This window comes from Perna viridis, chromosome 11, assembly GCF_037379345.1.
Source record: "Perna viridis isolate PV_CMFRI_1.1 ecotype Kerala chromosome 11, ASM3737934v1, whole genome shotgun sequence".
In the NCBI taxonomy this organism is placed as follows: domain Eukaryota; kingdom Metazoa; phylum Mollusca; class Bivalvia; order Mytilida; family Mytilidae; genus Perna; species Perna viridis.
This window is the reverse complement of record NC_142455.1, coordinates 4,833,313-4,848,503: the sequence shown is the minus strand read 5'-3', so window position 1 is coordinate 4,848,503 and position 15,191 is coordinate 4,833,313. Positions and strand designations below refer to the sequence as shown.

At 32.4% G+C, this 15,191-nt stretch overlaps 1 protein-coding gene across 2 annotated transcripts in view; it reads left to right on the top strand.

The window, feature by feature from the left end:
* The first annotated feature begins 4,804 nt into the window (after nt 1-4,804).
* The window catches only part of LOC148602417 (uncharacterized), a 31,220-nt gene continuing 20,833 nt past the window's right edge, over nt 4,805-15,191 (top strand). The window contains exons 1-2 of one of the 2 annotated variants that reach the window (XM_088551907.1): nt 4,805-5,098; nt 9,290-9,314. The gene's annotated coding sequence lies outside the window, so the exon portion shown is untranslated. The remainder of the gene's footprint in view (nt 5,099-9,289; nt 9,315-15,191) is intronic. The other variant, XM_088551905.1, reaches the window with a different exon arrangement.

Below are 15,191 nucleotides of genomic sequence, written 5' to 3'. Positions count from 1 at the left end.
TGGGAGGTATAAAGGTACTTAAAAATCACCATGAAGTTGATGAGTGGGGGGTTGTAGGGTGGACCCTCCCAGCTCATGGACTAGTACGATTTCTGTCAAAACTGCTGTAAATTTCATGTAAGAAAGTTATCTGTCATGTTTTTTCAACGTACTTAAGCTTAGATTCTGTCTGCCAATTATTTTCCTTGGTGACTACTGGTTATTATAGTAGAATAATTTCACTTCTACCCAAAGTAAAGATTGCTGAAACATCTAAACTTACACGGTTTGTTAGCAACTTATTTCTAAACGTTTTAGTGTTTCTACTTAAAAATTGATGGCATGTTTGTAGAAAAGTATTTGGCAGGATTATTTGAAAAAAAAATAAAACATGAAGACCTGGAAACGATTTAATAGATTCTATATGAATACTTACAAATTCTCAATGAAAAGTTTATCAACAGGACAGCTAAAATTTCGCCTCCTCCTGTATAAAATAATATACTAATAGGTATTTTGTACGAAATTCGCTACGAACACACAAAGAAAAAATATTACATTGTGCCATAAAAAATGTATAGTGCGCACAATATGATTATTTTGAGCCAACAATATCTATTTCATAATATAATATATTATAAATATAATATTTTTTTTCTTTGCATGTCCTAAATGGGGGCTCCATAGTTACGTAGTCATTTTACTGTTCTTTCATCAGAAAGATTTTTAAAGCATTTTGACGACTTAAGCACAGTAAAAAAATTTAGATCATTTCAAGTTAAAAAGAATTCAAATTTTTGGCGCAATTAATCTAATTAAGAAATTTAAGAAATAAACTGGCGCAAATGAGTTGTGGCGCGAAAAGAGATCGCCCGGTAAACATTAGAATAGTCGATTCGCATGCGTGAAGCATGCTCTATATACAAACGTCACCAAACGAAAGGATTGTGTGGTATGTGAACATGTTCGGGAGGTAAACCACAGTGTTGACGACATGAATATACATTTGTAACTGTCCTTTTGGAAACATGTGCAGGCGATTAACAACGAAAGTTCATAGAGCAACGTATTATCTGTTTTCTTTGGATTGCTTCCCCCCTTTGGAATGAATGTTGAAACCCTCCTTACTTTGTGACTATAACCCGGTTTTCAATTGCTTTTCGTCGGCTCACATACAATTTTACAACTTTTCATCTTAAACTTGACGCATCTTCACAATGATCAAGATCAATTTTGAAGGGCACCTTGTCTGTGGTATTGGTCGGCAAATAATATCAGTTTTCTCCCAGATTTTTTTTTTTTGCCCCTGACGTAGGCCGTAAGGCCAAGAATTTGAGTCCATAATTAACGTTTTATTTTTATTTTATTTGTATGTAGTTCCTTTTTACATTTTAAACGTGGCTGTTTTCACGTATTCATTATTCTTATTTACTGTCTAACCGTTTAATTTGAGCCACTTCACAACATTTATTATTCCTATGAGATAAAGGTCTATATGATTGGCTGTTATATAATTTTGGTGTAATGTAAATTCGAGCTTGTATCAATAAATAGTAAACTGATGACTGCACTGGATGACTGTGACCGTGTCTTGATATCCACAAATCACATTTGAAAGTTGTTTAATTAAGATTTTTGTCGGCAAGTAAAGTTGCATTCCCGTTAAGAATCATGCAAAATTTAATACATTGTTGGGAAGCTTACATATTTTAATTCTTGATATTTTGTCAATGTTTAACTAAACAGAAAATAACATGTTGATTTTTATAGAACCCTCATTCATAAGAGATATAGATTATTTAGAATGTACTGTAGAATTTACAATTAAGGGAGATAACTCTATTAATGATACTTAAATACAGTACCTTTGGATTTTTAATGTGAATTATCTCCAAAGAACAGACATATTGGAATGAATAATTATGCTTTTCATCATATAAAACTATACAGCATATTAATAACAAAAATAGAAATGTGTAGCCTTATTGGGGTGTATCACATTTTACATTCTTTGCATGATTCTTACAAAGACTACTTCTTAACTAACAACAACCTTTTGTCATTGTGGTAGTAAATGTCTATGACGTGTTTAGTTAACAGATAAGTTCAGATAAGAGTTCTTATACAGAAAAGCATGCACTATAAAATGAAAACAAAATGTACTTGTAGATTGAAAATATAAAAGGAAGTTATTTAGAATAGTTATATGACTGCTGTAATAAAAATTTAATTACCGTCTGATCATCGATCAATTTTATATCGTATGCGAAATTCTTCGTGGTGATTTCTTTGCAGCTTAATATTTTTAAATTGTGCATTGAATGGTTGTTCGGTTGATTAACTTATGTATAAACTGAAAATAAATTTGACACTACATATGCAGCTAAGGGAACTTTCATGATGTCGCATCTTACATAATAAAAACTCAGCATATTTGGTTGCTAAGGACTTCCACTCACTGATTTAAGCAGCATATTAACACAAGTTATAATTTCTTACTCACTTTACTATAACAAACTTATAAAACATTGGTTTCTATGGTAAAATAATATCATTTTCTAAATGTATGGTGCATGAAACCTGCCATAAAGTTCCACTATATAGATAGGTCACTGCAGATAACTTTATGACAATTTGTGGAAATAAAGCTATATTGAGACACTTAAACAAGCAAATCTAACAACTTTTTCCTGTAAAAAGTAAATATTTTTCAAAACCTTACATTATGGAGATCCATAAAAAAGATAGAAATTCTTTTCTATTTTGTTAAAAATCTGTAGCCATGGTAACATAATAAAAATATACATCAGTTTTCATAACAAACTTTGTGTGCCTTTCCAAAATTAATTTTCAAAAACTACCACGAAAAGTAAGTTAGCATGGTATTATTGTAAAAAAAAAAAAGCAAATAAAAAATGTACCTTTTTCTGCTCATTTAATCATGATTTTAAAGTTGCGAAATTTTGCATTTTTGAAAAACAGCCTGTTGGTGCAGGGAAGAGAATCCAATCCGGTGAGGACCTGAATCTTTCCGGATAGCTTAAAGCATGCAGTTTACACCTTTTTACTTTCACAAGTATTTCATCTACTTATGTACGATTGCTCTACTACCAACAACCAATATTGTAACAAAGTTTCACCTTTTATTTGTAAGTTTTACAAAATTAGACCGGGTCAGTTATGTGTACGAAACAATGTACCTAAATCCCATTTGTATATAGTGCAACCTAAACCTACGTGAAGGAAATTCAGTGATGTTTCTCTAACTCTTTCATGTGTTTTATAGTTGATTCGATTGGTTGATGGTAATAATTTGAACATATTAGCCCTTCAAACTTGGGTGAAATTGAAAAAATCTGTTAAAAAAGGCTGGAAAACACTAGGTTTTGTGCTGTTTTTCTTTTTTTTAACAACGGCCGCATGCGTGTTCATTCTCATGCTTCATATAATTTGTGTATAATTGTCAGTTACAACTCGTGTAAAAGTATCTTGAGTGAACAAATGTGTGGCCACTTCTGTTCCACACAAAAACCATCTTAAAATTGAAGAACTGTTACAAATGTATTACAAGCGTTTAAGGTTTTTGTAAAAGTTACATAAATTCATACTGCTATTTCTTGAATAACGTCATAAATCTCACCATAACCAGCTTGTATTCGACCATATTACTATACTACTACTACTACAAAGAAATCAGTGTTAATAATCATTTTTAATGCACAAATTAAGGGAAAAAAAGAGGTCCTTACCGAATTTTCTCCTTTACTGTTTCCCAAATGAACAGTCGAAAAATGTTTTGTTATACTGTACATTTCTCGCTGCCTTCACAATCGAGAAATGTACAGCGCGAACAGGAATCATTACATTGTTATCATGCAGTATCAAATGAACCCCGAGAACAAGTCAATGAGAATCGGAGGGAATAACCTCCCTCGAAATTTATCGGGTAAACAGAACCATCAAGGCATTTTGGAGTAATTGGTTAAAGTGTAACACTTGATAAGGGAATACACACTGAAATATAATAATAATAATAATTAATAATATCTTTATTCTAATAAAAGTAGATGAAGACTTATTGAAATGCTGAAGTGTATATACAAAACGAGAAGGAAAAAGGGTCTGGATTTACAGACAGTAACATTCAAATTTTTTTATGAAGTCTAGAGGAACCAATTATACATGTTAAGTAGCACTCCATCTAAGAATCTTGCAAAATGTGATTCATGGCTGGAAAGCCTACATATTTTTAGGTTTTTTGTATTTTTGAAATGCTTTTAAAGTAAACAGACAGTAACATTTGGCCTTTCATATAGAATTGTTCATAAAAGATATTAATTATATAGAATGTACTGTAGATTTCAAAGCATATGGAGATGACTCTGCAAATGACGCAAAATACAACAGAAACTGTCGGATATTTATTGTCAATTATCGTTTATGAGCAGACAGATTTGAATGAATAACTATCCAATTTATCATATAGACCTATAAAGCAGCTTATTAACAAAAAAAATGTCTTCTTTTGGATGGATCACATATTACACAATTTGCATGATTCTTACTAAGACTGCTACCAATAAATTCATATTCAGTTAGGTATATCAAGACGTCACAAACTTATACTACAAGATGAAATATTATAGTCTTAATACTAACACTGCCAAATAAAGGCCCCAAAGTTTGGACCAAAAATAAGGACATATCATTGGTTAAAACCTTAATTTTTTTTAAATACGACTAAAATTTAAAAAAATTTAGGACTGTCTTTGGATATCATCCCTTCCAATGACACGGCCATAGGTTTAGACCTATGGTGTCATCTACTACAGAATACAACCCGTGATAATCTATTTTTATGACATACATTCGTCTCATCATCGTCAATAAGACATTTTTTCACACTTGTAAACAACAACAAAGGTGTGGAAAGTTGTGACACTTCTTCGAGACATTTTTATTTACCGAAATGTAGGAGGATTTTTAACTAATAAAAGACAACCGAACAACGTAAATCGAGGTTGATTGCTTTCTTCCCGGTTGACTGACTGTGAACGGGTTCTTCTGAACATCTTAAACTATTTCATTTTTACCTGGGACATTTTACAAAAGGCTAAAGGTATGGCAAAGATTTTTCATCAATATTTGTGCATTTTTCTCTCCAGCTGTATTTCGCTGTCAATTTATTCCGTTAAATAACTTACAAGTTTCTTTGATAAAGCACAAAATAAAATTGTTATGGGTTAAGATGGAGACCATATTGTTTGTTTGTCCCTGAAATGAAAATACATTTGTATTGTCAAAATACTTTAATTTGAAAAAAAAGGACCTTCCGTTCTACCAAATTATATTTCAAACATCAAAACAAATCAAAATCGTTGAACTATTGTTTATTCTTATAATTGTGAAAGTAAGCAATGTACAACTGTTAATTGACTGTCTAGGATATTATTGAAAGAGTTGAGGTCAGGGTTATCCGTATGAATTTCTAAAATAAGAGTACCGAATGTCATACATCGTTCGCGGACTTCTCGTACAGAATTTTTGTCATTACAAAGTTTCGGGGTTATTGTGTTAAAAAAAATATGTATGAAATTCGTAATCATCAAACATGCGGAAAAGAACAGTGTGACATGTAAAATTAAATGGAAAATCTTTTCAAACTTTTTATATCGCTCCCTCTATTATGTTACCTCCTTTAGTCCTAAATTCAAAGAATAACCTCAAAGTTATATTTTAGCTCTTGCACTATTTTGCTTTCTTGACCTCAAATTACGCATGTTTTTTATACGTTAAATTATTTTTGCTGCAGTCAGGTTGGGTGGAGTTACTCTACTAATAATATTTAACTATATCGAAGTTTATAGACCTTGGTTTGTTTTCTATGTGGTTTATTGAGAGTTTAAATTCATATTATGTAAATAGCGTTATTGTATAGAATGATATTGTATAGACATAAGTATTGAATGTTTAAAGCTTCCGAACAAAATCTGATTCGAATCACACTTGAAGTTGTGAGATTTCATTCGCGTGTGTAAAATTACGTCTTTTCAAAAGTGAAAATAAGCAGAATAAGTGAAAACATTCCAAATTTCTCCCACGATTACAAATATTGAAGATATTCAATACAGGGAAGAGTAGAAATTCCTATTTCATTCGTAAAACACTACATTTAAGAAATCAACGGAAAATGCACCATTCAGACAATTTTCTGTAAAAATTGGCCATCCTTATGGCAATGGCTCTACAGTAGCCAGTTTTGATTGGACGTTCAATCATGTAAAATGATTTCAGCGTGGCCCTTTCGTCATGGCTAGTCCTCAGAAAAAAAAAACCATGCACGGATGATATCCGGTTCTTGTTATATAGGCTAAAAACCACTAATTCCACTTCCCATAGGCTTCTATGCTAATTTCACAATATTCAATGGCTTCTCTGGACTTTACCTTAACTTTAACCTGCAGATGACTATATATCAGCATGATTCTACATATGTCAGCTCACAATCCTCAGAATGGCATGTGGGGTTAGCAGACTTGCAGTGCAGTACTGGTCACCGGAAGTGAAGGGTCTATAAATAGCATGGGAAATCCCAGTGTTTTCACAAGATAGGGGTATATTTAAAAATCATTATGGAGATTAGGCTTCACATCACAAGAAGCAAAATGCACCTATAAAATGTACAGAAATGTTTTTCCTTTCAGAAACTGTTTAAATTTTTAAAATAAGATGAGAACTTTTTTCACAGCACTATGAGGAACAGGGGTAATTTCTGCGTAGGACTATTTTTGCCTACGTTCCAAATGCTCATTGGTTGAATTGGTGGTCTGTAACCTATATACAAATGTAGGTCAAATGATAACACCGTGTCCAAAAATAGAAAAAAAGACAAACAGACGGGAGGTAGATTGAACATATAACCAATATCAGTCGATTATTTATGGTTTCTTAATCAGTTAACAGGCAGCTGGTCTTTATGCAAGCATTAGGTGCATTTGGATATTAACCAGAATAAGAAAGTTAATTTCTTATGTTCGCTGAATGAGTGAATAAGAAGAGGTAGTGTCATGTGTAAAAAGAAATGTATTCGAATGCACGTGATTCCTTCAGCTCCTGCGAATAGAGTCTTAATATCACAACTCCTATGTTATGCAGGAGCTTGCCGTAACTACGCAGACTTTTTGTATCGCGCTTAACTTCTTATAATTAGGCTTCTGGCAAGGTTATCTTGCTACAAGATTAAAGTCATCACTACAGAAGTTTTATGGTACTCTTGGCTCGTTACTGTGTAGCCGTCTGCACCATGAAAATTGATTCGTTCAACGCGTACGTGTCATTCCTTTCTTCTTTCGTCTACCCGCACTTGACTTTTCTTGAGCAACTCGGCGGCTGTTCCTCGAAAAGCAGAGAACTCTTGCCCTACCGAAGCACCTGGTCTATGCTCCAAGGTTTTAGTGGAGTGCGAGTTGTTCATTTACTTTTGTTACTTTATGTTCTTTGTTGTGTATGTCAGCTTTCCATGTCTGGTCTTTGTCCCTTGATTACATTATTTTGATTTCCGCTACCATCTTGGTTCGTTTGATTGCTGTTTTAACTAATTAAAGACTTTAGTCAACAGTTCAACATTCGGAACCCGCCCAAAACTGGCACTCCGTATTGTTTTGAAATGCACCATATTTTGGATTTCCTTTGCACATGATTTTTTTTTACTAAATCCTTAAATGTTTTGATGAATATTTGAGCAATGTTACTAACCATATATAGTTAAGATTTTTAATATTTTTATTCATTTTCCCGTCTAATTATTGTGTGTATTTCTGTGACAGCTATTACAGGTAGAACGGTACTATCTCTCATTATTTTCGGTTTGCCTTTTGTGTACCCTACTTAAGTAAATACTTCCGGACACTGTAATTGGACAAATTGTGCTGGTACCCAAAATGTTTTATTAATTCAAGGCTCTTACATTATTATACTTTTAAAAAATTGCATTATATTTTTTGAATACCATTTTATAAATAAATATTATGAATTTCTAAAATTTAATGTGCCATTCGCAGAAAAAGGGGGACTTTGACCCCAAACATCATCTGCTTGAAATACCAAAGAATCGAGACCGTTTTGCTTTGACTTTGATCGCAATTTTAGTTAGAGAAATGAAGATATTACTGGAAAAAAGTCAGTTTATAGCTCCGTCATTGTTTTAAAGGTGTGAATTTTTCAAAAGTTTCACTATTGTCGCCTAGGCAAAATAAATAGTACCGTTCTACCTATATTAGATGTTGAAAATGATCTTTCTTCTTGTGTGGGTAACACAAGTACAAACTTATTACATATAACTTCTACCTTCTAATTCAATGAATTCGTTGAACCGTAGTTTAACTACAGTGTAAGTAAGCCGAATACTAAATTTATACTGTTCTGTTATTGTTTACAATAGGTAAAACCCCCGAGGCGTCTCGATAAAATAACCGGTATATCAGTGGAATGACTTATTTTCAATAAATGAGTAGTTTAAATAGTATTGAAACCTCGTATTCAGCTTTTGATACAATTGTAATTAGGTAAATAAATACTGCTTTAAACATGGTTTGTCCTTTTCACCTCGATGACAATAGTGTATACAACTTTTAAACATGTTTACTAATGTGAAATGTGAAACAAAATGGTAAAGGTTTGGAGAATCGGTAAAGTGAAAAAAAAATGGCGAGATAAACAATGACTCATTATACCATAAACTCTAAAGTGATGTCTGGATATCTAAATCACCAAATTGAAGAACCCCCCCCCCTTAAAAAATATCTACAAGAAGTTTATTTTAGTTCAAATGTCTATTATTATTTTGTCTGCTATTTAAATTGAAATTTCATAATAAATTATATAAATGATTAAACATATTAAGCTCTATCCATGAAACCTTTATTTTTGATTTTGAAGTAAACTTAGCTTAGCAATCTTTCAATCCTTAACAGCTTTTGTTAATTTGACAAGAGAGAGAGTAAAAAGCTCTATTACTGATCCCAAGATAACAATATCCTTTTCTTTTTTATCATTAATTTGAAGACAAGTCCATATAAAACTAAGACACTGGCTACGGGTTGATGTGATCTTTGGTGTAGAAAACCCCAACAAACGGTGCTTTTTATTTTGGTCTACATATGCTATATATTTACACAACGCTTGTCTTCTCTTACAGTTTGTTCTGATCTGTACCTTATATTCATCTCCATCTTAAACCAACCAGTTCAAGAACGTTATATATTGCAAAGTGGCAAGTTCATACACAATCTTTATAAATTTTATTTCTTAGGTGCAACAGCCGAAAGACAAACTAGGTTTGTATCTGCTTCAGTCTAGAAAATTTTGGTCAACAAAAATTAAAACACGGCGGAATAAAATAGTACTGTTACATTTAATTTATCATTTGTTTGAATGAACCGATTAATTCTTATAAAGCACGTTTCTAGCAGCAATCGCAATAGTACATGACAAATGAATGCATGAAATACTATAATTATATACCAGCAGGAGGGGTGCTTCCAGAGGGGGTACAATATTTTACTCCTCATTAATTAGTAGTTGTTTATTCACATACTGTACGGCGTAATCGAATCAATTAGATTAATTCAAATATCTCGGTGGATTTAAAATTAGATTTAATTGTGGTATTTTTTATTGTGATTAAATCAAGAAAACGAATTTTTTTTTCAAAAGGGATATAATTTTGAATCAAATAATTCTGTTTGAGGTCTGTAGAAAAATATTATCTACATTTATAATTGTTTTATTCATATTAATTTCATTTAATATAATGGTAAAAATTATTCTAATATATATTTAATTTCATTTATAACAGTTTTTAATTTGGATACTTTAACGTTACTAGTTTCTCTTACATATATGAAAAGTCATTCCTATAAGGTCCCATCTTTTACTTCAATTTATTTAAAATGATGGAAGAGTATGCTTTTCCGGGTTTCGTGCCGTTTTGATAGGAGTCCTTGTATGAATCATGCAAATTCTATGATATGTGATATACTCCCCCCCCCCCCAAAAAAAAAAGGCATCATGATTTATGTTTATTTTTGCTGTTGCGTTGCTTTATGAATCCATATAATGAAATGTAAATTAATCCATTCCAAACGGTCTGGTTTTTAGAGATAATTCACATCGAAAATTCATTTCTTTTGCATTACAGTTGCATTTACAGATTTATCTAAAAAATTATCTCTCCTACGACCAATGACTATATGAAAAGGTACATGTTGATTTCTTCCGTTTCCAAATTACATTTTAAACAAAATATCAAAAATAAAAATATTTTTAATCATGTATCACATTTAGCATGATGCTTAGCTGATTCAGAAGTGCTACTTAAGTATAGGTTAACAATAAAATCATGCGGCCATTAAGAATGATAGGATAATGAATTGGAAAGAGTGAATTACCAAAATATTATCACGAGTGCCGAAGAACGCTTAGATTTAACTTGTTCCGCGCACGATTTAAATCTAATTTAATTCTTGGCACGACTGATCATATTTTGGTTATTCACGGTAACCAATTGATTATCCTATTTATTTTATAGATTTCCTACATTATTTATCGCTATTTTCAATATGAATTTCATATTTGTGAACGGCGGATTAATATTCGCGTTGTGAAGTTTTGGCCGGAGAAAGTGCGAGAGTGAAATTACCAAAAACATTTCACAGTGTGAATTATCGATTTTTAACACTGCATGGGAACATTCGGTAAATCACTGATATCTATATAATAATGCGTGATATTTTGACCAGGCACGTAGCTGCCGTTAGGCAAAAAAGCTTTTGCCTGCACTTAATTTTGCCAATTTATTATTATTTTTTTTTTTGAGATAAAATACATCCAGGAGAGGTATAAATGATGTTCTGAAACGCGATCTCCGCGGAGCTTCGGGGGGGGGGGGTGCGAACTGGACCTGCTGGGGCCTTAAGAGACCCCAGACCCCCTGCCGTAATTTTGCCTATACTTCAATTTGGCCTCAGCTACGCGCCTGTTGACCGAAAGCTGTCACATGCTATGCACAATATTTAGATCACGTTATAAACAACTCAAGTTAAATGTCAAATTCTCTAAACAGGTCAATATATTATTATTTATAACTTTTTTCTATATTCATATTGCAAGATACAAACCTCAAGGTTGAAGATATTCTAAAATAAACCATACAAGAAAAACATTAGGAGACATATATCCCGTCTGGAATAATGTCACGCTAGCAATATTATATGTAAATGACTTGCACGAATGAGATTGTTTTTTACCGTACTTTAAAAATATAATTATTTATAGTCGACAACTAGATTAAATTGCTTACATATATTATACACCAATTGCAATAACTGATAGCGAGACATCATTCCACAGACTTGTCTCCTAATGCCTTGCTTGAGAAACAACCCGATGATGAAGTTGAGTCTTCTGCCTTGCTGTTTGTATCTTGCATTATATCTAGATGCAGTTGTATTTAGTTGTGTGTGTCAAACATGGTCATGAAAACACTGCCACTTTGTCAGTTTATAATTTCACTAATTAATAATATCAATCATATTCTATTGGTAAGATGAGTTATGATTTCATTGAAATTCACCTGAAATGAAGAATTCAGGGGCAAGAAGGAAATGCTTTTAATTACTAAAATATCTAATTTTTCACTTTCTGTTAAAAAATTATCTGAAGGTCCAGTCCAAGACAGTTCAAGACAATTGTCGATTTAAATTAGTACAGGGGACCGTTATGAGTGTAAATGCTACATTGGAATATTGGGTAATATATGTAATTTGTTTGATTTTTCTAGGTTTGCCTGATTCCTAGAAATATTTGTACTTAAATAATGCATGTGCGTGGAAGTTGTGAAGTCCTTAACGTATATATATTTGGACACCAACTTGCATCTAATCTCCAGTCCATCGCACCATTATCATGTGTCCTATACAGCTTAATTAATCTTTTAAACTTTGGATTATTTTGTTTGATCGGATTCGAACAATGTTATAACTGTTCAGCATTCCATGTGTGTACATGTAACAGCGAGGTGTTTTGTCGTCCTAATCCTGCAAAAATAAGTTAATTTGAGTTTTAAGTTTAATGTTTTTACATTTAAGTATCATTCAGCAGATTTAGATTTCAAAGAATTTCAATTTATGTGCAAATACCTTATCCTACACATCACCGGGACTCTTTATGTGCATCTGAGTAGTTGTCAGTCCTCCCTTTAATTATGAAATATCTTTGTATGCACAGAAGTTTGTCATATACATGTGAAATATGTCAACTATCAATTGCCATTTTGCGATTTTAAAGCTAAATCTATTTCCTTTTTTTTTAAATTTAAACATAGCTGAATCCAAGTCCCATTCCATTTGGGTGATTACATAGAAAACATATTGAGATCACTGGAGCATCCCTCTTTTCTGAATTTCTGGATCCGCCAATGTTAAAGTACACCAAAACTGTGTGTATTGTGTGCTGTAATTTATAAATAAGTCAAATACTACATGACTGTGTTTAGGTGTGTCCATGTCGCACCGGCTCCCCTAACTATTTCTAGACACTCAAATAAGCCAGAGAGCCTGTTTTTATGCTTTCAGCGATTGTTATTGGACATGGTTTAAAAATATTTTTATATTTTATTTATCATTTGTTCCAACGACGCCGGATATTTGCACATATAAAGCAGGCGACGACAAATAAGTTATTCTTTCTTGAACTGTAAAAATATTGACGTTCAGCGTATATAACGGAAATGATAATCTAACTTATTTTGTACGAACATCATATATGTGCATACAATTATTTTATTATAGCAAAATATTTCGTTACACAGACGGTTTTGTCAGATGTCAATGGAAGCTGCAAGAATTCCAAACAAATACTCATATAATATTTTTTATCATATTGTTTTCAATATTTGTAAAGTTAAACATATTTTTTGTTAGAACCATTATTACGGTTATTAATACTGTACTGTTTGAGAAGGTAGACCTAGGGTAAAGGACATAACTCTTGAAATCAATGATATGTTTGTATCATATTAAAGTTTACCAAAGCCTATCAAGCTTTCAATTGAAACAGAAAGAAATCAGTCCAAATTACTTTGATGCTTACATAAGATTGGTGTAAAATGTTGAATATAAACGTTCCAATGATTTGTTATGTCCCTTACCCTAGGTCTACCTCCTTAACCATGTGCTTTGAAGGTGTAATATCACTATTTCGGGAACCAGTCGCCTGCGCATACAAGAAAGTAGTTCCTAATGACACGAAGTAGTCCCATTATTGTACCCTACCATTCTTCTAGTTTAGTAGATATATACAAACTTGGTGTCATCTGATAGCTGAATGAATCAGCAGTAATCTAAAACTTCATTTTCTTTATTTGGTGTAGGGAAAAAAGTTTTGAACAAAGACTCTAGACTCCTTGATTTGGCTTAATTTCAAAACTAAAATAGTGATATCTGCTTTCACTTAACCGTTCTTAAAGGATAAAGGGTGATCACCATAATTAAACCCCTCCAGCAGCATCTGTGCTGATGATTTTTAGCCTTACAAATAGCCGAATGCAACATAGAAAGTAATGGAGACTAGAAAATGTGGTATGACACCTGAAGCTTGTTTTGTTTACAGTGAGAATTAGAGTTCATTTCAGGGAATAGTTTGATTCCCTTGATTGAACAATCAATACCTCATGAACTGCTTGAGGAAGTTACGTTGACAATTGAGAAAGAGATATAAACTGTAGACAAAGCATGTATTAAAATACCTTTAAAATGATAAAAATGTCTTTGTCAAGTGGATAGATAATTACCTCAGGTTGGTAGTAAAGATCCAACTCTATTCCCCGAAGTTAACTATGTTACTCGCTGTAAATATTAGGTCTACTATTTTCATGTGAAAACCTAGCCCAACGTGGAACAAATTGGCGATCATGCAAAGTTAACATGCATGAAATATACGAATCATCTAATACTGTAATAAAAGGCAGAAATTTAATTGAAACTGCTGACATAATTCCTTTATCATTTCTTAACCAGTCCGTGAAATCAACGACAATCTCTTAAAGGCACGACAAAGACAAGAATTAATTTCTCAAAACTTACTTAGATTACCAGGTCATTGGCCTTTCAGTCATGTGACCCACAATACATATACAGAACAGCACCGATTATAAATTTAAGAAAAGAAGAGCATGAATAATTTGATATGTATGATGTGCATTTGTATACACGTATATAATCTATGTAATATATATATATTGTATTCTAAACTCGAAAATACTTCATTTTTGATTGTCTGTTGAACTGTTCAGACATAAGTTACGGTTTTTCGAAATAGACTGAATCAAAGTACTCATGTACTGAATGAATTTATATCGCTCGTTTGATTTTTTCGCTTCAAATTATCGTCAAAGTGCAAATGGACTGAATGTAGAGTACGGGGATCGAATAAAACTATCTATCTCCACACAAACTTATTGTTATAAATGATAAATAGTGAACTCTCTGTTTTTATTTTTTAAATTCACCATTCTGATCACGAAGAACATTAAAAAAACATATACACACCAAAATTCATGATGCATCGTAACAGTGCGCCAGTTTGCGTTATACACTTCTTGAGACGTTCACGTTTCCCATTTTAGCGTTCATGCATCGTTTTGCGTTCGTTTAAACATCCGATAGAAGCGTTCTTTTAAACGTACGATAGAAGCGTGCATTTAATCGCACGATAGAAGCGTTCGGTTTTTTTTTGTACTTTGATTATTTTCTTGATTTAGCTGTAATTTTTATATTTTTTTGCTATTATTAATTTATATAATTTTATTAATTTTTAAATTATTTTCTTTTTTTCTGTCTTCATTATATGTCAATATTATTATTTTTCGTCGTTCGTCTATCGTGCGTTTAAACGCACGCTAGGAGCATTTGTTTATTGTGCATTTAAACGCATGATAGGAGCGTTCGTTTAAACACACGATAGAAGTGTTCGTTAAGCGTGCGTTTGGGTATCGCGAGTGCGGGAAACCTAAACGTCTCAAGGAGTGTACATTCTGTATTCAGGTTCGATATCGGCTTACATGGAACATCTAGATCAATGTATACAAAACTCTCCGAAATAGTGCATAAATGAACTACAAACTACTAGTTGGCCATTCTCAATTTTTTTAATTT